The sequence below is a fragment of the Hypanus sabinus genome, unplaced genomic scaffold (assembly GCF_030144855.1).
Source record: "Hypanus sabinus isolate sHypSab1 unplaced genomic scaffold, sHypSab1.hap1 scaffold_603, whole genome shotgun sequence".
NCBI classification, from domain to species: Eukaryota; Metazoa; Chordata; class Chondrichthyes; order Myliobatiformes; family Dasyatidae; genus Hypanus; species Hypanus sabinus.
The window spans coordinates 31,751-56,829 of NW_026781459.1; the positions used below are offsets into that span (position 1 = coordinate 31,751).

The window sequence follows — 25,079 nt, forward strand, 5'->3', positions numbered from 1 at the left end:
TCACAGGTTGGTCAGCATCCAGACATCTAACAGCATCCATTGCTGCTGATTTTCCACACACCAATAAATGAAAAGGGATGAAATTGATAATTAATGAATACGCCCCCAAATCTGTTCATATACTGGATGCAGGCCCCAATTTTGTTACGAATCTTAACGTTTTAGAAACGAACCAGCAGCAATAGACTATACCTGGAGTCTGTTTTTGATCTTAAAACTATCTGTATTAGAATCTACTTGTAATATAGTAACTAAAGCAATATAAACAAAAGTTAACAGTGTTATGTGTATATATGTGTTTAAATAAAACTCCCAAACTATTGAGCTCTGGAGAAACAAGGCTTGGATTCTTGAGATAGCAAAGTATGAAAGTTCAGGTGATGAGAGAGATATTTGTAATCCAGGGTAAATGTTGAGAGAAGGCAATTATGTTGAATTCCACAGGTTCCATGGTGGTAAAACCACACAACAGTCGCTGTCGATTTTATTTGTCGTCATTCCAAACCCTCATAAGATTTATCACCGAAAGTGACTTGTCACAAGCGGTATCGTCTTCAAGTGAATTACCACACCACACCCAGGGAAGGGTTAACACATCTGTGGTCTTCATAGGACACCCCAAATCAGATCCACTCCTATGGATCAAACGCGGTGACAACTACATATACGATGTATGGTGAATCGATAATTAACCCACCCTTGTGGGCATAGGAAAGTTCCAAACAGTGACCCTTGGCCTCTAGTTCCCTGGTTTCGATCCTTCCATTTTTCCTCCTTCGTCTCCGTCTGACTCTGATTGTCTGTGTCCTTGGTTAAAAGGAAACAAGCTGCGAGCAATGTAAACAAGCTGCAAGTCAGACTGATTCACCTTCTTAATCTCTCTCGCTCTCTCTTAAAATGACAGCCCACAGCAAACGAAACCCAGAGATTCATAACTATGGCCACTCCCCATTGTGAATTGACTGGTGAGCCAGTAGTTGGGACGACTGAGTGAATCCCTTCCCACAGACTGAGCAAGTGAACGGCTTCTCCCCAGTGTGAACTTGCTGATGTCTCTGTAGGTTGGATGATCCAGCGAACCTCTTCCCACATTTTGAGCAGGCGAACGGCCGTTCCCCTGTGTGAACTCGCTGGTGTTTCAGTAGTTGGAATGACAGAGTGAATTGTTTCCCACAGACTGAGCAAGTGAATGGCTTCTCCCCAGTGTGAATTCGCTGGTGTGCCTGTAGGGTGGAAGATTGAGTGAATCTCTTCCCACATTCTGAGCATTTGAATGGCTTCTCCCCGGTGTGAACTCGCTGATGTCTCTGCAGGTGGGATGACTGAGTGAATCCCTTCCCACATTCTGAGCAGGTGAACGGCTTCTCCCTAGTGTGAACTCGCTGATGTACCAGTAGGCAGGATGAATCCGTGAATCCCTTCCCACATTCTGAGCAGGTGAACGACTTCTCCCCAGTGTGAACTCGCTGATGTTTCTGCCGGGTGGATGAATCAGTGAATCCCTTTCCACAGACTGAGCAGATGAATGGCTTCTCCCCAGTGTGAACTCGCTGATGAACCTTCAGATGGGATGACTGAGTGAATCCCTTCCCACATTCTGAGCAGGTGAATGGCCTCTCCCCAGTGTGAACTGGCTGATGATTCTGTAGGTTGCATAAGTGAGTGAAGCTCTTCCCACAGTCTGAGCAGGTGAACGGCTTCTCCCCAGTGTGAACTCGCTGATGACTCAGCAGGTGGGATGATTTAATGAATCTCTTCCCACAGACTGAGCAAGTGAATGGCCGCTCCCTGATGTGAACTCCCTGGTGAGCCATTAAGACTGAGTGAATCCTTTCCCAGAAATTCAGCAGATGACCAGCTTCTGCCTGGTGTGAACTGACTGGTGTGTCCACAGGTGGGAAAACTGAGTTAATCCTTTCTTACCCACAGAACAGGTGAATGGCCTTGCCCAGTGTGAACTTGCTAATGTACCTTCAGTTGAAATGACCGAGTGAATCCATTCCCACTGTCTGAGAAGGTGAATGGCCTTTCTCCTGTGTAAAATGATGGACATGCCAGTTGGTCAGTTAACCGAGTGAATCTGTCCCCACTGTCTGAGCATGAAGAATGGTCGATTGAATCCCTTGCTCCACTTCTTAAATATCTAGACAGAGACAACAAAACTGGCGTGTCATGTTTGAGCTTCCTGGAGACAAATTCCTTCTTGTATTTAACCTGTAAAAAGATTTGCAAAATCCATCAATGGGTGTAGGACAACATTTCAGATGAGATTACTTGAGTTGCCAAGGTTTGATCTGGTATCACACTGTTACAGTGAGGTTCAAAACAAGCTGGACAGAGATATCATCTCCTGACTGGGCAGAGTGCTGGTATCTGCAATGACCATCAATTCTCTGATGCTCTTCCTGTCTCTATAAGAATGGGGCTTTTGGCCATCTCCAATTTGAACCCTCGCTCAGTTTGACTCTCTCCATTGGTATTATTACCTCCTCCTGCTGAGCTGCATGGGTGCCTGGCCCCACAGTAACTGAAACAGTCTCACACAAATAGTCTTTCTTGACGTGCAACTGTGATTTTCTTTTATGTATTATTAACTTAACATGCCACAGTTTTAACACCATATAAAAAATTCCTGCTGAGATGAATGGTTGGTCCGCACATCTGTTAAAAAGGATTTAGAGTGAATTTTTGTATTATTTCAAGTTTTTGTCACAGTCATTGAAAATTACAACACAGAAACAGGCACTTTGGGCCATCTAGTTTATGCCGAACTATTTAAATTGCCCACTCCCATACCCTTACCATCCAGGTACCTACACAAACCTCTTAAATGTTGAAATGGATCTCGCATGCACCAGTCGTGCTGGCTGCTCATTCCACACCCAGATGACTGTCTGTGTGAAGAAGTTTCCCCTCATGTTCCACATAACATTTCACCTTTCACCCTTAACCCTTGGCCTCTGGTTGTAGTCCCACCCAATCTCAGTGGAGAAAGCCAGCTTGCATTTACACTATCTATGCCCTCTATCACAATCAAATCTCACCTCAATCTTCTACATTCCAAGGAATAAAGTCTGGACCTGTTCAATCTTTCTTTATAACCCAAGTCCTCCAGACCTGGCAACTTTATTGTGAATTTTCTCTGAACTCTCTGAACCTCTTTTACAGCTTTCCTGTAGGCAGGTGACCAAAACTACACACAATACTCTAAATTAGGCCTCAACAATGTCTTCTACAAGTGAACATAAAATCCATCTATTGTTGTCAGTACTATGGTTCATGAAGGCCATTGGGCTGAAATCTTTTTTTCTGTCTCTATCTGACTGTGATACAAATTTCAGTTAATTAAGGACCTGTACTCCCAGGTCCCTTTCTTCTACAACACTCCTCCGTGCCCAACCAGTAACTGTGGAAGACCTCCCTTGGTAGGTCATACCAAAGTGCAATAACTCACACTGGTCTGCATTAAATTCCATTTTCCCTTTTTCAAACCATTTTCCCAGATGGTCCAGATCACACTGCAAGCCATGATAGTCTTCCTCACTGTCCACTACACCACCAATCTTGGGTGTCATCCACAAATCTGATGATCCAGTTAACCACACTATCATCCAGATTACTGATATAGATGACAAACAACATCAGATCCAGCACTGATCCCTGTGGCAACCACTAGTCGCAGGTTCCAGTCAGAGAGGCAACCATCTGCTACCACACTCTGGCTTCTCCCAAAGACGGTGTCTCATCCAATTTACTGTCTCATCTTGAACGCTGAGTGACCGAACCTTCTTGACAAACCTCCCATATGAGACTTTGTCAAGTGCCTTGCTAAAGTCCATGTGGACAACATCTGCTGCTTTGCCTTCATCCATTTCTCTGATAACTTCCTCGAGAGACTCTATAAGATTGGTTAGACATGACCTACCATGCACGCTGTTTATCCTTAATCAGTCCACATCGATCCAAATACTTATATATCGGGTTCCTGCACATAACATTCCAAGACCTTTCCCACTACTGATGTCAAGCTCACCAATGTGCAATTTCTCAGTTTATTTTTAGAGCCTTCCTTGAACAGCAGAACAATATCGGCTGTCCTCCGATCCTCCAGTACCTCACCTGCCACTTAAGATTATTTAAATATCTGTCCTTGTGCCCGTACAGTTTTGGCACTTGTCCTCCGCAGGATCCTAGGGAACAACTTGTCAGGCCCTGGGGATTGATCCACACTAATTTACCTGAAGATAGCAAATCCCTCCACCTCTGTAATCTGTACAGGGTCCATGAAGTTGATGCTGCTTTGCCTCACTTCTACAGACTCTGTGTCCATCTCCTGAGTCAATACGGATGCAAAATAAAACTCCCACATCTATTTTGTCTCCTCATATGGATTATCATTCTGATCCTGCAGAGGATTAATTTTTTTCCCTTGCAATCTTTTTGCAACTAACATATCTGCCGAATCCCTGAGGATTCTCCTTCACCTTGTCTGCTGGGGCAACCTGATGCCTTCTTTTATTTCTTTCATAAGTGTTCACTTGAATTTCCTGTATTTCAAAAGTACTCCATTTGTTCCTATCTGCCTGTACCTCCTTTTTATCGATCTGGGAGCAGAAAGCCAAAGGGCTGATAGAGCTGCATGCTGGGAGGTGAGGATAAGGATGGTTAAACCAAAGTTGCAGGGGGAATGGGAGCCTGAATAACAGAACAGGTAGTGGAGAGGTTGTGGAGGCAGATGTTGTTCAGTCCTCAAAGACAGGAATGAAAAAGTTGAGCATGGTGCGGTGAATATGCTGAGGCCTGTATATTTCAATACAAGGAGCAGCGTAGGAAAGGTGGATGTGTTCAGGACATGGATCCACACCTGGAATCAACACTAGGATCTGGCAACTGTGGATTGGGACAGGCTGCTTTATGGCAAAAGTGTGCTTGGTAAATGGGAGGCCTTCAAAGCGAAATTTTGAAAGTACAAAGCGGGTATCTCCTTGCCAGAATAAAAGGTAAAGATAGAAAATGTAGGGAACTTTGGTTTGCAAGAGATATTGAGACCCTGGTGAAGCACAAAATGGAATTGCATAACAGGGATCGACAGGCAGTTTCTTATGGAGTATAAGAAATGCAAGAGAACACATAAGAGATAAATCAGGATGGCTAAAAGAAGGCATGAGGTTGCTGTCACAGAAAAGATGAAGGATAATCCTCAGGGATTCTAGAGATAGATTAAGAGCAAAAGCATTGCAAGGCACAAAGTTGGTCCTCTGGAAGACCGGAATGGCAATCCACGTGTGGAACCAAAGCAGATGGGGGAGATCTTAAATAATTTTTCATCTCTATTTATTAGGAGATGGACAAAGATTCTATGGGAGTGTGGAAAAGCCGCATTAAAATCATGGACCCTGCACAGGTTAAAGAAGAGAAGTTAATTGGTTGTTCAACATAGAAATCTACAGCATATTCCAGGCCATTCAGCCTAAGATGTTGTGACAGCCATGTAACTTTCTCTAGAATCTGCCTAGAATTCCCCTCTAGTGTTCTGTGCTATAAGAAATAAATCAGGATGGCTAAAAGAAGATGCCGAGCGCATCATTGGAGCCTCCCTGCCCTCTATTGTGGACCTGTACTCTTCCAGGTTGAAGAAGAGGGCGGGGAACATCATAAAGGACTCCTTCCATCCTGCGCACGGACTGTTTGAACTGCTTCCGTCTGGAAGGCACCTCAGATCCCTCCGGACTAAGACCAATAAGCACTGGAGAAGTTTTTTCCTTACTGCGGTCACTTTGCTGAACAGTTGACTGCCAGTTAACTGTCGGCTAACTATTACTTGGATTGCACTACCTGTATGTATAATCTATATTTTCATTTATATTTATCATTATTATTGTTATGAGCAGAGAGGCAACATCTGCTGGAAGTAAATTCCTTGTGTGTGTACAGGTACTTGGCGATTAAAGTCTGATTCTGATTCTGAGGTTGCCCTCACAGAAAAGATGAAGGATAATCCTAAGGGATTCTACTGATAGATTAAGAGCAAAAGTATTGCAAGGGAGAAAGTTGGTCCTCTGGAAGACCAGCGTGGCAATCTTATGTGTGGAAACAAAGCAGAGAGGGAGATCCTCATTTACTTTCATCTCTGTTTCCTCAGCAAATGGGATACAAAGTCAATGGAAGTGTGGAAAAGCAGCATTAACATCGTGGACCCCGTACACACTAAAGCAGAGGAGGTGGTTCCCATCCTGAGGCAGATTAGGGAGGATAAATCTCCAGGGTATGGCCAGGTGCTCCCTCAGACCCTGTGGGAGGCAAGAGCAGAAATTGTAGGGGCCCCAGCAGAGATAATTAAGTCATCTTTAGTGATGGGGGTGGTAATAGAGGATCGGCGAATAACCAAAGTTGCTTTGCTCCTTCACATAGAACAGAGATATCTACAGCACATTACAGGCTCTTTGGCCCACAGTCCTGTGCCGACCATTTAACCTACACTAGAAACTGCCTAGAATTTTCCTAGCGCACAGCCCTCTATTTTTCTATGCTCCATGTACCTATCCAAGAGGTTGTTAAAAGACCCCATTGTATCTGCTTTGTCAACCACTGCTGGCTTACATTCCACGCACCGACCACTATCTGTGTAAAAAAAAACCTTACCCCTGACATTGCCTCGGTATCTATTTCCAAGCACCTTAAAACTATGCCCCCCTCGTGTTAACCATTTCAGCCCTGGGAAAAAAACCTCTGGTTATCCACACGATCAATGCCCCTCATCATCATATGCACCTAAAAAAGGCTCCAAACATACACTAAGAAATTATACATTGGATGGACGACTTGTTAGAAGTATATAGTACCATGAGAGTATAGATAGGGCAAATGCAAGCAAGAGCTGAGTGATCAATATATCCCAAAGAACTGTAAAAATTGAGGACACAACAGTGGCTGGAATGAGAAGCCAGAGCCAACATAAAAGTCAAACAGAGGGCAAACAAAAGAGCAAAAACTATTCGGAAGGTTTTAGAACCTAACAGAAGATGACAACAAAAAAGTCAGATGAGCTCAGTGTGTGGAATTGTGATTTGTAGTCATTAATGGATCTCAGTAGCACCCAACATTCTGAGGCTTTTAGAGGAACAAAATATCCGGGGCTTCAATTTCTCTTGAAAATCAAGGTTCCCTGGACCAGTTACCTTTCAACTTTTACTTTGGCTGGCACATGCAAGCTCTATATCCTCAAAATTTCACTTCTGAAGGCCTCCCACTTGCAAATACTCCGTTGCCAGGAAACAGCCTGTCCCAAACCACACTTGTCAGATCCTTTCTGATACCATCAAAATTGACCGTTCTCCAATTTAGAATCTCAACCCGTGGTCCAGACCTCTCTTTTTCCATCTTTACTTTGAATCTCATGGTATGATGTTTACTAAATTCTGTCAGCAGCCCTGGATCATTTCCTAACAGCTTATTGCACACTTCTACGTTGGGAATTCTACGTACTAAGGGCACATTTGACAAACTTTACTCCATCTAGTCCTTTTACAGTATGGGAGTCCCAGTCAATATATGGAAAGTTAAAATCACTTACTGAATTATCCTTTGTTCCTTGGCATGGTCTGTGATCTCTCCACAAATTTGTTCCTCTAAATTCCTCAGACTGTTGGGTGTAAACAAGTCCCAATAATGGCTACAATATCACAATTCCCTGTCCTGAGCTCATCTGGCTTTCTTACGATGCTTCTTGCATTGTGACATACACAGCTCATCACAGTCATCGCACCATGCTCAACCATTTCATTGCTGACTCTGCCAGCAATTATTCTGACTGGTGTCAAGAAAACAAACTCTCCCGCACTGTCACCAAAACAAAGGAGCTGATTGTGGACGACAGGAGGAATGGAGACAGGCTGATATCATTGGATCTGCGGTTGAGAAGGTGAACAGCTTTAAGTTCCTCGGCATAAACGTCACCAGGCATCTCAGATTGTCTGTACATACCGGCTGTGTTGTGAAAAGAGCACAGCAGCACCTCTTCCACCTCAGATGGCTGAAGAAGTTCGGGATGGGGCGAAATCCTAGGAATTTTCTACAGGGAAACAATTGAGAGCACCCTGACTGGCTGCATCACTGCCTGGTATGGGAACTGTACTTCCCTTAATCACAGGAACCTGCAGAGAGTGGTGTGGACAGCCCAGCGCATCCGTAGTTCTGAACTTTCTGCCATTCAATACATTTACACAGACACGTGTGTAAAAAGGGCCCAAAGGATATTGGGAGCCAAATTCACCACAACCACAAACTGTTCGTGCTGCTACCATCCAGGAAACGGTATCACAGCAAAAGGACGAACAGGCCCTGGGATGTCATCTTCCACCAGGTCATCAAACTGATTAATTCATGCAGATACAATTGCATTTCGATGTTATATTGACTGTCCTATGTACAAACTATCTGTTATAAATTACTATAAATTACACATTGCAGATTTAGAAGGAGATGTAATGTAGTTTTCTCCCTCTCATGTTTATGAAGTATTTATGTAATAAAGTCAATTCAATTCGATTCACCCTCTCCACTATCTGTTCTGTCATTCTGGCTCTCATTCCCCCTACAACTTATTTTAATCATATCGCCCCCCCCCCCCACACGACGCTACATCTAGCAAGCCTAAGATATTAGTCGCCTTTTGTTCTGTCCCCCTAACTAACGAATCCCCTATCACCCCTTTGATTTTCCTCTGCCAGTTAATTCTCCCCACAACACTTTCTAAAGTGGTCTACCTGTTGTTGTGGGGGATGGCCACAAGATTATTCAATGATGACCATTTAACCGCATTTCCCTTCCTGACTCTCACACAGTTTCCTGTGCCCTGCACCTTAGGTGCAACTCACCTCACTTCATGTCACATCCATCACCACATCCAACTGCCGGATGATGTGGAATTCATCTACCTCAAGTTCCAACACCTTAAAGTGCAGGGTTACAAGCTGCAGCTGGATGCACATCTTGTCTGTGAAGGCATCAGGGACACTGGATGTCTCCCCTCCTTCCCTCTAATATCTCCTCTAATTTGGAATAACCAGTGTGCACATAAATCTTGTACTGTGCATTTTGTTGCCAGTGACAATATGTGCACAGTGAGTATTATACAGAGAGGTGTTCATCTTATGAGCTAGCAAATCACTGTCAATAGGAACTTTGATCTCCTCTGGGTTCAGTCCAGTTCATCTGCACTCTCACACAACCTATGTAGCAGGCTTGTAACCAGAAATGAAGGATTTTCTCAACAAAGCTTTTGCATACTGTCCATATGGGGTTTGCTTGCTAAATTATGTTTAAAAAGTCAGATTTCCAAATATAACTCCACTTCTTCCACCTTGCAAATTCTCCAGCAATTTTTCATCACCAACAATGCACACAGGTATCACCAGTTTCTGTATTCTACATAAATATTTTCCCTGAAGTCTCCCCCAAGTGACTTACAGTGATGGTAAAGCCAATGAATATGAAGGGAAGGGCAGTAGTCTGTCTCATTTGTGATGTGAAAGTTACTTGTTGCCCAGGACAAAGGTGTTTGATATCATTATGTACCCAAAGAGAATGGGACAAAACATATTCTCACCGGTAGAAAAGTCCAGAACAAGAACACACACAAAATGCTGGAGGAATTCAGCAGGCCGGGCAGCATCTATGGAAAAGTGTACTAAAGCTGAGTTCATCCAGCAATTTGTGTTGCCAGCAATCCAGATGCAATCCAGCATCTGCAGATGTTCTCTTGTTTGTGATTGAGGAAAGAACAAAGGTGATTTTCTCAACTGGTGATGTAAAAGATTTTGTTCCCTTTCTCCGAGTTCCTGATCCTTGCATTTATATAGCTGGAGATCAGCTCTGTCTGAGAGATCCATCGGTTCCCATTCCCTCATCAGCCGGAAGCTCCCCGGGGCCCGTGTACGGATCGTGGGGCTGAGAGAGAGGAGATTGAGCAGGACTGTCCCGGGATTGCGGGTGAGGGTGTCCGGATTTCACAGGAATCGTCCCTCAGTCGCTGTTTATTTAAAAACGTAGAGGATCGCTCTTACCTGCACCCGGTATTTGCAAGGCCTTCTGTGCACTGTGCGCATGCGTGATACTTGGGGACGTCATCAACCCTGACGCTTGCGCATTTGTTCGGTGCTTCAGAGTAAGCGAAATTTTAAATGCACTGCCTTATGGTTAATCATCCTGCCATTAAAGATTTCTGCAGGCACTGTTTCAATATACATACCTCATTTTTTTCGTGTGTGTATAGAAAATTCTGCAGCTGTTTTAACGCAGAAAGCGGCTCCCATAAACAATATACTCAATATCAACGTGTATCATATGCCAAAGTAAAATGCAGTTATAAAACACAGGAGATTCTGCAGTTGCTGGGAATACAGCGACGCACACACACACAATGCTGGAGGAATTCTGTAGTTCAAGCAGCAACTAAGCAGCGTAGCACACAGCCTAAGCGTGCAGAAGCGGCGCGGCCTAAACGTTGTCCATTTATTCCTCTCCACATTTGCTTCCGGATCTGTTGATTTCCACCAGAGTTTTGCAGAAATTAACCACATTTCTTTAGGTCAACCAGTTTCCAAATGTTTCTGATCTTTCTTTTGTAGCCACATCCTGCTGGTTTGATTCCTCCTCCTCTTAAACTCTAGACCCCATCTCTCTCTGGAGCCCCAAAGCCCTGACTCAGGCTGGCAACACTTTGGTTTCTGACTCGAAGTTTCACTCGCTAGTCTGCTGTCAGAATTTAGTGGAGCATTGTGTTGCGAGACCGCAGATTCGTTCACTGTGAATGTCGCTTTAAGTGCCTGAGTGAGGCGGGACTGTGACGTCAGTCACACACTGCGGCAGCCTGAGAGAGAGAGAGAGAGAGGGAGAGAGAGAGAGAGAGAGAGAGAGAGAGAGAGAGAGAGAGAGAGAGAGAGCGAGAGAGAGGAGAGAGAGAGAGAGAGAGAGAGAGAGAGAGAGAGAGAGCGAGAGAGAGGAGAGAGAGAGAGAGAGAGAGAGAGAGAGAGAGAGAGAGAGAGAGAGAGAGAGAGAGAGAGAGAGAGAGAGAGAGAGAGGAGAGACAGACACACACACACAGGCACAAGCTGTTGGACCTTCAGCTTGCCACTTCTAAGGTTGGAGCTCTTCCACGCCCAGAAGATCGGGTTGATCATCGGCACGCAGTGCACAACGGATGTGTGACTGTCACTTCGTATCATCCATATGTGTGGATTTGCTGGAGTATCCTGTGGTATCACTTTTGTGGGCCCCTACCTGGAATCCGAGTGTTCTGTGGTAACCACCTGGAAACGATATTCCTGTCACTGTCAGCTGGTGATATTTCTAAGTGGATTTCGGAACTAATCGACGGATAAGATAATTGGCGACTGTTATTTTGTTTACCCAGCGTGGAATGTGTGTGGAATTCTTCGTAATTGCTTTCTCTCTACATGATCGTGTGGATTTACAAATCTCTCCCCTCACTCACTTATTCTGTGGATTACTAAACTTTTCCACGTTACCATCTGGAGACATTAAGCATTGTTTCCCAAGCTTGATAGTTTGGGAGCTATATATACGCATTACACTGTTAACTTCTGTTCGTTTCGTTTAATCTTTTATATTTGGAGTAGATACTAATAAAGATAGTGGTTTTCACATCGAAACCAGACTCCATTAGTGATCTATTGCTGCTGGTACGTAACAATTGCAACAACCAAGCTGTCTGAGGCACAGTCCTTTAAAATTTGTGAAAATGACCCAAAACGTTGAAAAGAGCGGGGAAGAAGGAGTTTAACCAACTTCTTCCGGAGCCCTAAACAAGGTCACAACCACAGTGAGCTCATCGTCTTGTTCAGCCCGGAGACAATCATGCAGGGAATTCATGCAGGTGTATAAGATGATGAGAGGCATTGGTCGTGTGGATAGTCAGAGGCTTTTTCCCAGTCTGAAACAGCTAACACGAGGGGGCATAGATTTAAGCTGCTTGGAAGTAGGTACAGAGGAGATGTCACAGCTAATTTTTTTTAAGCAGAGTGGTGTGTGTGTGGAATGCACTGCCAGCGACGGTGGTAGAGGCGGATACAATAGGATCTTTTAAGAGACTCTTAGATAGGTACATGGAGCTTAGGAAAATAGGTGGCTATGCGGTAGGGTAATTCTAGGCTGTTTCTGGAGTAAATTACATGGTCGGCACAACATTCTGGGCCAAAGCATCGGTAATATGTTATAGATTTCTGTGATTTTATGAAATTCAAGGGAAATCTCCTATCCCACAGAGTGGTGACTCGTTGCAACCTGTAATCTCAGGGAGAGTGAAAGCGAAACGGCATATACTGATATGGAAATGAAACTTGGGCAGGGACCAGATGGGCCGAGTGGCCTTCCTAGTATACAGTGTGAGTGGGGGAGACAGTAAGTACCTGAGACGCGGGATTTGATACAGAACTGATTTACCTTTCACAGATCCACAATATTAAAAGCCAGTCTAGTTTAAGGCTAACATCAGCAGAACAGACTCCTCCAATACTCAGGGACCAGGGTTCAGTCCTGGGTACATGAGCAGCCGCAAGAACTGCAGAATCTGACAGTAACAGTCCCTCATGAACCTGCAGCTGCCTTCAGTCACCGTGATGGTTAAACATTTAACACGGAGCTGATTTGAACTTCCTCCCTGATGTAAAGTTGTTGGTGTTGCAGCAGCTGGGATGATTGAGTAAAACTCTTTGCTCACTCCGGACAGAAATGTGGCCTCTATTTATTGTGAACTCACCGGAGCATCACAAGGTGGGTTAACTGAATGAGTCTCTTCGCACACACGGAGCAGGTGAACGGCCGCTTCCCAGTGCGAAGCTATTGGTGTATCTGTGATGGCCAACTGAATCCCTTCCAAAATGAGAGCCGGTGAATGACGGCACAGTGCTCGGAACGTCATGGCGATGTATCCAATCAGATCACGGACATGGTCACGTGTTCGGGCTCTCCTTGTAGCGAGTGGGGCGCTGTCTTCTCCAGCATCTCCGTCTCCACATTCAAGGATCGGCGGCATTCAAGCGCTGGTGAACTGACAGATACAGCGGAACTAACGTGTTGTTGTGTTTGAAATTCCTATACACAAATCCTTTGCCTTTTCTACACTGTTAAAAGTTTACAAAGCACGTCAGTGGGTGAAGGACAACATTTCAACTCAAATAACTTTAGCGTCCATGGTGCCTTCGTATAAATAAAAACATTTTCACGGTTCAAAACAAGTTGGAGGAACAAGACTTCTAACTGGCGACAGTTCCGGCATCAGACACAACATCAAACTCTCTGCTTCCCTCTCTGTGTCAAAATGGATCATTCCTCCCCTTCATCAGTCTGTGACTTGGCTCAGTTTGTCTGTCTCCTTCGCATTCTGAGCATGCGCCACACACCCACTGAGATCACATTTTATTTACACGGCTGTGACTGGAGACTTTCTGATTATTATGTCTGTAACGTTCTCCTTCGCGTGTCACTGATAACGCCGAATTTAACGTCGAGATAAACCAGTTAATAAGAACCAGATCGCAGTAAGATTAACCATTTACTGTTCACTCTTCACATTAACATATGGTGAAAACTGTTGATAAAACAATACAAGATTGATACAGTATTTGTTCCTTCCTTAATATCTCATTTCAAGTGTAAATACTTGCAAAGGTGACTATAACTACATTACACTAAGGTGCAGTATACAGGGAGAGTTTACCTGCTCCATTGACTACTTTAAATACACTTCCATGCAAACTATCCGCGACTCTTTAACTAACGAAAGCATAAACATTATCTACCGTCGTTACTTCTAACAGGATCGGCATTAACATCTTAGGTCAATATATCGATTATCTATTAACTTACAGCATTGCTCTCACTGTGATTTCTCATGCCTGCAAACAACTTCTGCTCAGGTGAGCCTCGTGGTGAGCCCCCACCCTCGCGCTAATTTCAAACCGGTATTTTCCCACAAGACGCGGCGAAACCGGATGTGACGTCATCGCATGCCGATGTATTTTACATGCAATGAATATACTTTAAACTCTTCTAATTCTAACTAGAAAATACTATTGAATGAATTACTAAGCGAAAATATTATAAACTAAAAAACTGTCGTAAAGACAGCACAATGTCCCTCCCGGCATTTGACGGTGGTAAACTCAGAGACAGCTATGGTATTGAACATCGGGTATAGGTGATTCGGCTTTTTCGTTGGAGATCGATAAACTGCCGGTAGTGTGTGTCTGGATGAGTGGATCGTTTTCAGACTGGAAGGAGGTAGCGTTTGGAGTACCCCAGAAAGCAGTCCCTGACCACAGTTGTTCACAGTTTAATATCCTGGCGGAGGCAGCGAGATGTGAGATGCCCCAGTCTGCTGGTGAGGCAGAAAGAGTGTTGGGGGAGGGGAGGCTATTCACATGCAATTTCGTAGCTTTGCAATCAGTACATAGTGCACTGTGGGGCTGCAGTGGCGGGTCCCAATCTGCTAATTAAATTTGCTGACGGCACTACATTGATCGACCGAATCCGAAATAATAACGAGGCAGCCGACAGAGAAGAAATCATCACCCCGACACAGTGGTGTCAAGAAAACAACCTCTCCCTCATTGTGACAAAAACACAGGAGCTGGTTGTGGATTACAGGAGGAATGGAGACAGGAACCAAATTCAACATTTCCAAGTCTGTTATTGACACAAAATGCACATTTTAATATTGATCATGACACAATGTATTTTATACATTGCTAATGACATAAATCATATTTACAGATTGTTACTGACAGAGAATTGTATAATTTGTGTTCCGTGTGTTAACTGAATGTACTTGTCTGTGATGCTGCCACAAGTCAGTGTTTCTCTGTCCCTGTACCTTCCCGTACTTGTGCAATTGGCAATAAATTCAACAGGACCTGAGAAATCTCAGTGAGATTTGATTCGTGATGATCATCTTGGCAACTCGCTAATGTATGCGACAGTACACTGTTAAACACAAAACACTGAACATTGTCGATGCTCGTATAATCGTATAATTGAATCGTATAAGAGAATCGTATAATTTGTGTTCCGTGTGTTATCTGAATGTACTTGCCTGTGATGCTACCACAAGTCAGTGTTTCTCTGTCCCTGTACCTTCCCGTACTTGAGCACTTGGCAATAAATTCAACAGGACCTGAGAAATCTCAGTGAGATTTGATTCGTGATGATCATCTTGGCAGCTCGGTAGGTCGAATGTATGAGACAGTACACTGTTAAATGCAAAACCCTGAACAGTGTCGATGATCAGAGGGATCTTAGACTCCAAGTGCATCGCTCCCTGAAAGAGACTGCACAGATTGATCCGGTGGATAAGAAGGCAAATGACATGGTTGTCCTTATTAGTTGAAGCATTGAGTTCAAAAGTCGGGAAGTTGTGTTGCGCCTGTTACGAGTCTGCGGTCGTACTGTCACTGTTTCTTTAAGAGCGCCGGCGTGAGGAGGCGGGACTATGACGTCAGTCAGGCTGACAGCGCTGACCGTGGACTGAACCATGAGAGAGAGAGAGAGAGAGAGAGAGAGAGAGAGAGAGAGAGAGAGAGGGAAGAGGGAAGAGGGGAAGAGGGAGAGAGAGAGAGAGAGAGAGAGAGAGAGAGAGAGAGAGAGAGAGAAGAAAAGCTGATCGCTTCAGTTAGTCGCAGCAGATGCTTGGAACTCTCTTATGCCCACAAGAGTGGGTTGATCATCGGTACACGGAAACACAACGAATATGTGTGGCTGTCACTTCGTATAATCCATAGGAGTGGATTGTGGAATATCTTGTGTTAACCCTTGCCTGGGAATGATGTGTGGTAACCCCTGGAAGACGGTATTCCTGTGACAGGTCACTTTCGCTGATAACTCGTCTGTGGACGGATTCAGCGGATAAGAACTTCGACGGTGGTTGTTTTGAAGTAACGGCCTTTTCTCTACGTTTCACCTTGGATTACAAATATCTCTTTCCCATCATTTATTCCGTGGATTACTGAACTTTCCTACTTTACCATCTCAAGACTCTGAGCATTGTTCCCTCACGCTCGGTAGTCTGGGAGTTATATTTACACATATATGCACATAACACTGTTAACTTTCCTTTATTTCGTTAAGTTACTATATTATCAGTCGATACTACTAAAGATAATGGTTTTAACATCAAAACCAGACTCCACTGTGAACTCTATTGCTGCTGGTTCGTTTCTAAAAAGTTACAGTTCGTAACACAATTTTATAAAACTAGTTAGCCCACATCTGGAGTGTTTCATACAGTTCTGGTCGCCCCCATTCTCGGGAGGATGTCGGGGCTTTGGAGAAGGCGCAGAAGAGGTTTACCAGGACACTGCCTGGATTAGAGGGCATGAGCTATAACGAGAGGCTGGACAAACTTGTGTTGTTTTCTCCAGAGCGGCGCAGGCTGGGGTGAGACTGGATGGACGTTTATAAGATTACGAGAGGAATAGATAGAGTGGACAGTCGATATATTTTTCCTGGGGGTTGAAATGTCCAATACATTAAAGGTGAGTGGAGATGTGAGCAGCGTTTGCGTCTTTCCACAGAGTAGTGGGTAAACGGACATCTGTCTGGGGGTGAGAGACCAAAGCGGCCATGTGATCCCGTTTCCTGTTCACGTTTCTCTGCAGATCTGCAGCATCTGCGGGTCACTGCTCTACCTATACGTGGAGCTTCATCTTTCCCCGTTCAGACAAGGCAGTGAGATCCGGATCTGTCACGTCCTCTCGTTGTGGTGGACAATATGGTTTTTTTCCGGCAATATTTTCAGCATGTTTCATTCCACTGTTTTTACCTGCTGAAGTGCTGCCGATGTTTCTGGGTGTCTGACCCATTTATGTGAGAATTTAGCTTTTTATAATTATCTGAGCTTCTCATAAATGTGTGCAGTTCAGTTAAGCTTCACTCCACTACTTCCAAAGCAACAACCCAGTCAGTCAAATAGTTCCACACAATTAAAATAGTTTATTACATCTTTTTTTCATTTTGTACTATTTATATAATTTAACAATGTGATAGTTATATTCTTATATTAAATCACAATTGTTAAAATCTATGGTCAAAAATTAGGTTCTACTTCTGAACGAATTTCATGACATATGCCGGTGCTATTAAACTTGATTCTGATATTGATATGGGAGACCCACCACCAGTCACCTGATCCCAGTTACAGCAGATCGTAATGAGAGATTAAAGCCTTTTCTATTTATTTGCGTTCCTCAGAAAGACAACAGTTCAGTTTCCTTCTGTGGTTCCAGAGCAAAAGCTCAGTCTGTCTAATATTTGCACACAATTAAAATGGGGAATTTGTTTATTATCATCATGTACTGAACGACAGTGAAAATCTTCCCTGACGTACCATCCACACAGATCGATACATTACAACGGTACAAAGAGCTGATATACGATAAAACAATAACTGTAACAAACATTATGGCTGCAGAGAAAGTGCAGTGCAGATAGACATATGGTGCAGGGTCACGTCGAGTTACATTGTGAGGTTGAGTCCATTTTATCATTCATTTGGCTTATAACTGCAGACGGGAAACCGTCCTTGAGCAGGGTGGTTCGCTTTAAGGCTTTTGTATCTCTTCCCCGATGGGGGAGCAGGTTTGCAGGAAGAATGTACAGGTTATGAGGTTCTTTGTGTACATGCCCTGCTTTTCTGAGGGAGAGGAAGTGTACGGAGAGTCCATGGAGGGGAAGCTTGTTTCTCTGATGTTCTCTGCAGTTCCTTGCAGTCATGGGCAGAGCAGTAGCCATACAAAGGCGTGAAGTATCGACAAGGAGCTCAGAGACCTCGGCCTTCACCCTGCCGTGTATCGCTGGATCCTGGACTTCCTGTCAGATCGCCGGCAGGTGGTAAGAGTGGGCTCCATCTCCTCTGTCTCTCTGACCCTCAGCACACATAACCCACAGGGTTGTCTCTTTGGCCCTGTCCTTTACTCTCTGTGCACCCATGACTTGTGTTGCCACCCACAGCTCCAACCTGCTAATGAAATTGGCTGACAACACTACATTGATTGGCCTAACCTCAAATAATAACTTTCAATCGATCAAATGCCTCCCGACAAGGTTCGGTCCAAACATACTTTTCACGCTTCTTCAGGAGATTGGTCAGAGAAAGTGCGATAGCAGCAAAGTTCTTACGAAAATATCCATCCATTCCCAGAAACCTTCTAAGAGCCTTCTTATCAGTCAGAATAGGAACTTGAGAAATTGCCTGGACTTTTGCCCGAACAGGAGCCAACTTGCTTTGACCAACAACATAGCCAAGACAGGTCACAGTGGCATGGCCAAATTCACTCTTAGCTAACTGTAAGGTCGTCCTGAGAAAGCCTGTCAAACGGCTTCTCTACTGCAGAGATATGCTTTTCCCAAGTGTCACTCCCTGTGGCTAAGTCATCAATATAGGCATCTGTGTGTTCTAACCCTGGAATTACAGAATCAATCATTCTCTGGAATGATCCTGGACCATTTTTCCTTCCAAAAGAGAAAACATTGTGTTCATACAACCCAGAAGGTGTCACAAATGCAGAAATTTCTCTACCTCTGTCCGTCAATGGATCACACCAATACCCTTTCAACAGATCAATCTTTGTAAGAAATTTAGCTTTTCCAGACTTATTGATGCAATCATCCTCCCTAGGGATAGGAGAGGATTCTGTTTTTGTTACTGCATTTACCTTCCCATAATCAGTGCAAAATCTAACACCACCATCAGGTTAAGGCACAATAACGCAGGGTGAGCTCCAATCTGATGCCAAAGGACTAATAATACCATTTTCATCATATATTCAATTCCTTGCTCAGCCAATTTACACTTTTCGACGTTCATGCAATATGGGTGTTGTTTAATCGGTTTGGCTTGACCAATATCTACATCATGTACTGCGACTGTGGTTTGCTTGGGAACATCGTGAAATAAATCTTTAAACATCAGGATTACTTCCTTCAGCTGTTGTTGTTGCTTTGGCTGCAGATGAGCCAACTCGTTAGCAATGTTTTCTGGAACAACCGAGTTCATTAGCCTAACTGGGACCATGTTTGGCTTGTGAAAATTCTCAGACGAGTCGATTGTTTCATTCTCAATATGTTTTGACAACAACACTCACAGACAGTGCCTGCTTGTCAAAATACGGCTTCATTATATTTATGTGTACCACCTGTGTTAGTTTACGTTGGTCGGGTGTTTTAATAGCATTATTCAGATCATTAATTTGAGAGACTATTTCAAGCACCTTATCTCCCACCTGATATTTTCTTTCTCAAGCCCACTTATCAAACCAACACTTCATTTTGTTTTGAGAGATCTTTAAATTTTGTCTCACTAGACTACAGACTTGGTGTAGTTTATTCTTGAACTTCTAAACAGAGTCTAACAAGTTAACATGTACATCCCCATCAATCCACTGTTCCTTTAACAAGGACAAGGTTCCCCTCACTATAAATTTTAAAAAGGGTTCACCGAATGCAGTTATAGGGCAGAGTGGGGCCACTGGGGTGACCTGATTCGGTTTACCCACAACTTGACAAGTGCGACAGCTTCTGCAAAAGGTCACAACATCTTTCCTCAAATTAGGCCAGTAGAATTATTACATAACTGTTTACAGTTTTATTCACTCCAAAATGTCGACCTAATGGCATACTGTGGGCCAAAGTTAAAATTTCAGCCATATAACTTTAGGAACTACAACTTGGTGAACAATTTCCCTCACTGGCTGGTATAGCAGGTGGCCTCCACTTCCTCATTAACACTTCAGCATGAGATAATACCCTACTGGCACATTCTTAATCTCATCATCTGAGAGGGCTGTTTCTTTCAAAGCTTCAATCTCAGGGTCTCGGTTCTGTTCTGCTATAACCTCCTTCCCAGACAGGGATAAATCTTTCTCATCAGACTTACGACTGAATCCTGTTGAAACAATGAAGGCAGAAATTCCCTGACAAGTCATCATAACCTGAATCCCGATTTTGGCTATCATGGGTATCAGAATCATGCTGCACAGATTCGTCTGCGTCGGCAGACATTTTAGCCATACTTTGAGTTCCTGCGCAGGAAGGATAAATGTTAAAATCCATCTGTGGGTCGTCAGCGGTTGTCTTAGTTGTCAACAGCGCTGCAGGAACAATTTTAGGTCATTCCCTAACAGCAAACTAACATCTTCCAATGGTAAAATGGAGTATAATCCAATTTTAACAGGTCCCAAAAGCAACCCTGACAGTAAATTTACCTTGTACAATGGCACAGAAACCATGCTACCCCCAAAGCCTTTAATAAGATTTACTTCATCAGTGTTCGTCTCATCACCAAACTTTAGAACGCTGTCTAATATAAGTGACTGAGAATCCCCAGTAACTCGAAGAATTTTTGGTAGTTGGGTTGACCCTTCCTTTACTAATACAAACCCATTTGACATAAAATGATCAAAAGCCTTCTTAATTCAGTCAGAGTTCTCAGTCCATAACTGAGCCTCAACAGAATGTTCAGAACCCTGTGGGTTTACAGGTGCGTCAACAAACTGAACACCGGCATTTGGGACTGGCTTCTTTTCATTTTTCTTATTCAGGATAGAACAATTAGCCATCACATGACCAGCTTTCTTACAATAGTAACAAGCAAGACCAGAATATTTCTCTTTCAACTGCTTCCCTTCATCCTTACTCTTGTCACTAGTCCCAGCTGTAATTTCTGGTTTACCCTGGTGATCTCTGGCACTCTTTTGGAAGCTCTTATTTGGGATAATCTTAACCTTATGAGTAAAAGCAAACTCATCTGCTATTCTATCAGACTCCTGCAAATTGGCAGTATCCTTTTCATCTAAATATGTCTTTATGTCGTCAGAAGCACACCTTTTGAATTCTTCAATTAAAACTAACTCTTTCAAGCTATTAAAATCATCATATATGTGCACCAGCGATCAAAACACACAGACTTCTCATAAGCAAATTACGTATGTCCGGTTCACAGATTTCCACAAATTTCAAAACTTTTGCCTGTATGATTCTGGGACCAACTCGTAAGCTTTGAGCACAGCCTGTTTCACTATGTCACAATCAGCTGCTTCATCAACTGTCAAAGCAGAATAGGCTTGCTGAGCCTCCCCCTTTGTAAGAGAACCAACCCTCTTTTGGCCACTTTCAATTCTAAGCAACCTTCTCAAAATGCTGTAAGTATTTATCAACCTCTTTCTGATCAAATGGAGGTACCAATTTAATTTCCTGACTAGCCTCAAACTTATCACCAGAGTCTAAAGCTAGACCCCTTTGCTGAAACCACTGTATCTTTTCCAGCTCGAATAGCCTCTGTCTTTCTGCTTCCTCCTTCTGTTTTTCTGCCTCCTCTCTGATTTTCTGCCTCTATAGCCTCAAACTGCCTCTGCCTTTCTGCAGCCTCCATCTTTAATTTTTCTGACTCGTACTGGAGCTCAAGTTCACGAGGTTTACTTTCAGGAAACACCTCCAAGTCCTCCACTTTAAACACACCCTCAGATACATAATGTTCAGCTGTCACCCTCTGCATCTGTGCCCTCCTCATTGTCAATTTCAACATAGCAAGTTTTAACCTTCTAGCAAGACTCAACAACTCAATCCGTCTGGCATCCTCTAATGCCTCAGAGGTTCCCGCTTCCAAACAATAATCAGCATCCGCTGCTGATTTTCCACACACAAATAAATCAGAAGGGACTTCCCCAATGAAATCGATAATTAATGACTACGCCCTCATAGCTGTTCATATCCCAGATGCAGGCCCCAATTTTGTTATGAATCGTAAAGCTTTAGAAACGAATCAGCACCAATAGACTACACCTGGAACAACACACATAAAATACTGGTGGAACACAGCAGGCCAGGCAGCATCTATAAGGAGAAGCACAGTCGACGTTTCAGGCCGAGACCATTCATCAGGACTGCCTGAGACTGCCTGACGAAGGTTCGCGGCCTGAAACATTGACAGTGCTTCTCCTTATAGATGCTGCCTGGCCTGCTGTGCTCCACCAGCATTTTGTATGTGTTTGAATTTCCAGCATCTGCAGATTTCCTCGTGGAGACTACACCAGGAGTCTGTTTTTGATCTTAAAACTATCTTTATTAGAATCTACTTATAATATAGTAACTTAAGCAAGATAAACAAAAGTTAACAGTGTTATGTGTATATATGTGTGTAAATATAAATCCAAAACTATTGAGCTAGGAGGAAACAAGGCTTGGAGTCTTCAGATGGTAAATTATGAAAGTTCAGTTCAACCACGGAATATCTGATGAGAGAGATATTTGTAATCCAGGGTAAATGTCGATAGAAGGCAATTATGTCAAATTCCGCAGGTTCCATGGTGGTAAAACAAGAGAACAGTCACTGTAGATTTTATCTGTCATCCTTCCAAATCCACATACTAATTATCACCCAAAGTGACTTGTCACAAGGCATATCGTCTTCAAGTGAATTACCACACCACACCCAGGCAAGGGGTAACACATCAGTGGTCTTCACAGGATACCCCAAATCAGATCCACTCCTATGGATCAAACGAGGTGACAACCACACATTCGATGTACAATGAATCGATAATTAACCCACACTTGTGGGCATAGGAAAATTCCAAACAGTGACCCTTGGCACCTATTTCCCTTGTTTCGATCCTTCCATTTTTCCTCATTCATCTCCGTCTGACTCTGAGCGTCTGTGTCCTCAGTTAAAACTGAACAAGCTGGGAGTGATGTAAACAAGCTGCAAGTCAGACTGATTCACCTTCCTAATCTCTCTCTCTCTCTCTCTTAAAATGACAGTCCACAGCAAACAAAACCTAGGGATTCATAACAACTGACTGGTGTGCTAGTAGTTGGGATGACTGAGTGAATCCTTTCCCACATTCTCAGCAGGTAAATGGCTCCTCTCCAGTGTGAACTCGCTGATGTCTCTGTAGTGTGGAAGAGCGAGTGAATCTCTTCCCACATTCTGAGCAGGTGAATGGCCTCTCTCCAGTGTGAACTCGCTGATGTTCCAGTAATCTGGATGAGCAAGTGAATCTCTTCCCACAGACTAAGCAGATGAATGGCTTCTCCCCAGTGTGAACTCGCTGATGACTCTGTAGGCTGGATAAATGAGTGAATCCCCTCCCACAGTCTGAGCAGGTGAATGGCCTCTCTCCAGTGTGAACTCGCTGATGTTCCAGTAATCTGGATGAGCGAGTGAATCTCTTCCCACATTCTGAGCAGAGGAACGGCTTCTCTCCAGTGTGAACTCGCTGATGATTCTGCAGGTCGGATGAGCGAGTGAATCTCTTCCCACATTCTGAGCAGAGGAACGGCTTCTCCCCAGTGTGAACTCGCTGGTGTCTCTGTAGTTGGGATGATTGAGTGAATCTCTTCCCACATTCTGAGCAGATGAACGGCTTCTCCCCAGTGTGAGCTCGCTGGGGACTCCGTAGGTTGGATGACTGAGTGAATCTCTTCTCACATTCTGAACAGGTGAACGGCCTCTCCAGTGTGAACTCGCTGGGGACTCCGTAGGTTGGATGACTGAGTGAATCCCTTCCCACAGACTGAACAGGTGAATGGCTTCTCCCCAGTGTGAACTCGCTGGTGAGCCATAAGGTCAAATGACTGAGTGAATCCTTTCCCAGAAATTCAGCAGATCACCAGCCTCTACCAGGTGTGGTGTGAACTGACTGGTGTGTCCACAGGTCCAACTGAATCCTTTCTCACACACAGAACAGATGAATGGCCTTGCCCAGTGTGAACTTGCTGATGTACCTTCAATTGTGATAACTGAGTGAATCTATTCCCACTGTCTGAGCGGGTGAACAGCCTTTCTCCTGTGTAAGATGACTGGCTTGCTATTTGGTCAAATGATCAATTGAATCCCTCTCCACAGTCTGAGCAGGAAGGATAGTCGATTGAATCCCTTGCTCCACTTCTTAAATATCCAGACAGAGACAGCAAAACTGGCGTTTTCTGTTTGAGATCCCCGGCGACAAATTCCTTCTCGTTTTTAACCTGTGAAAAGATTTACAAAATCCATCAATGGGTTTAGGACAACATTTCAGATGAGATTACTTGAGTTGCCATGGTTTGACTTGGTATCACACTGTTACAGTGAGGTTCAACCCAAGTTGGACAGAGAAATCATCTTCTGACTGGGCAGAGTGCTGGTATCTGGAATGACCATCAATTCCCTGAAGCTCCTCCTGTCTCTATAAGAATGGGGCATTTCTGCCGTCTCCAATCTGTGACCTGGCTCAGTCTGACTCTCTCCGTTGGTATTATTCCCTGTTCCTGCTGAGCTGCATGGGTGCCTGGCCCCACAGTAACTGAAACAGTCTCACGCAAATTGTCTTTGTGGATGTGCATCTGGGAATTCTTTTATGTATTATTAACTTAAAGTGCTACAGCTTTAACACCATATAAAAAAATTCCTGCTGAGATGACTGGTTGGTCCGCACAGCTGGTAAAAGGGGTTAGAGTGAATTTTTGTAATATTTCAAGTTCTTGTAGAAAAGTACAACACAGAAACAGGTCCTTTGGGCCATCTAGTCTTGTGCTGAACTATTTAAATTGCCCCTCCCACACTCCTACAATCCAGGTACCTACACGAACTTCCTAAATGTTGAAATCGAGCTCGCGTGCACCACTTGTGCTGGCTGCTCATTCCAAACCTAGATGACAATCTGTCTGCAGAAGTTTCCCCTCATGTTCCCCTCAACATTTCACCTTTCACCCTTAACCCCTGGCCACTGGTTGAAGTCCTACCCAATCTCAGTGGAGAAAGCCAGCTTGCATTTACACTATCTATGCCCCTCTACCACAATCAAATTTCACCTCAATCTTCTACATTCCAAAGAATAAAGTCCTGACCTGTTCAATCTTTCCTTATAACCCAAGTCCTCCAAACTTGACAACAGCCTTGTGAATTTTCTCTGAAATCTTTGAATCTCTTTTAAATCTTTCCTGTCAGTAGGTGACCAAAACATCACACAATACTCCAAATTAGGCCTCTTTTACAAGTCAACATAATATCCATCTGTTGTCAGGATTTG

General features: G+C 43.8%; 1 pseudogene; it reads right to left on the reverse strand.

The window, feature by feature from the left end:
- Nucleotides 1-282: 282 nt before the first annotated feature.
- LOC132389576 (gastrula zinc finger protein XlCGF26.1-like) lies at nt 283-23,669 on the reverse strand (annotated as a pseudogene).
- Between the last annotated feature and the right edge of the window lie 1,410 nt (nt 23,670-25,079).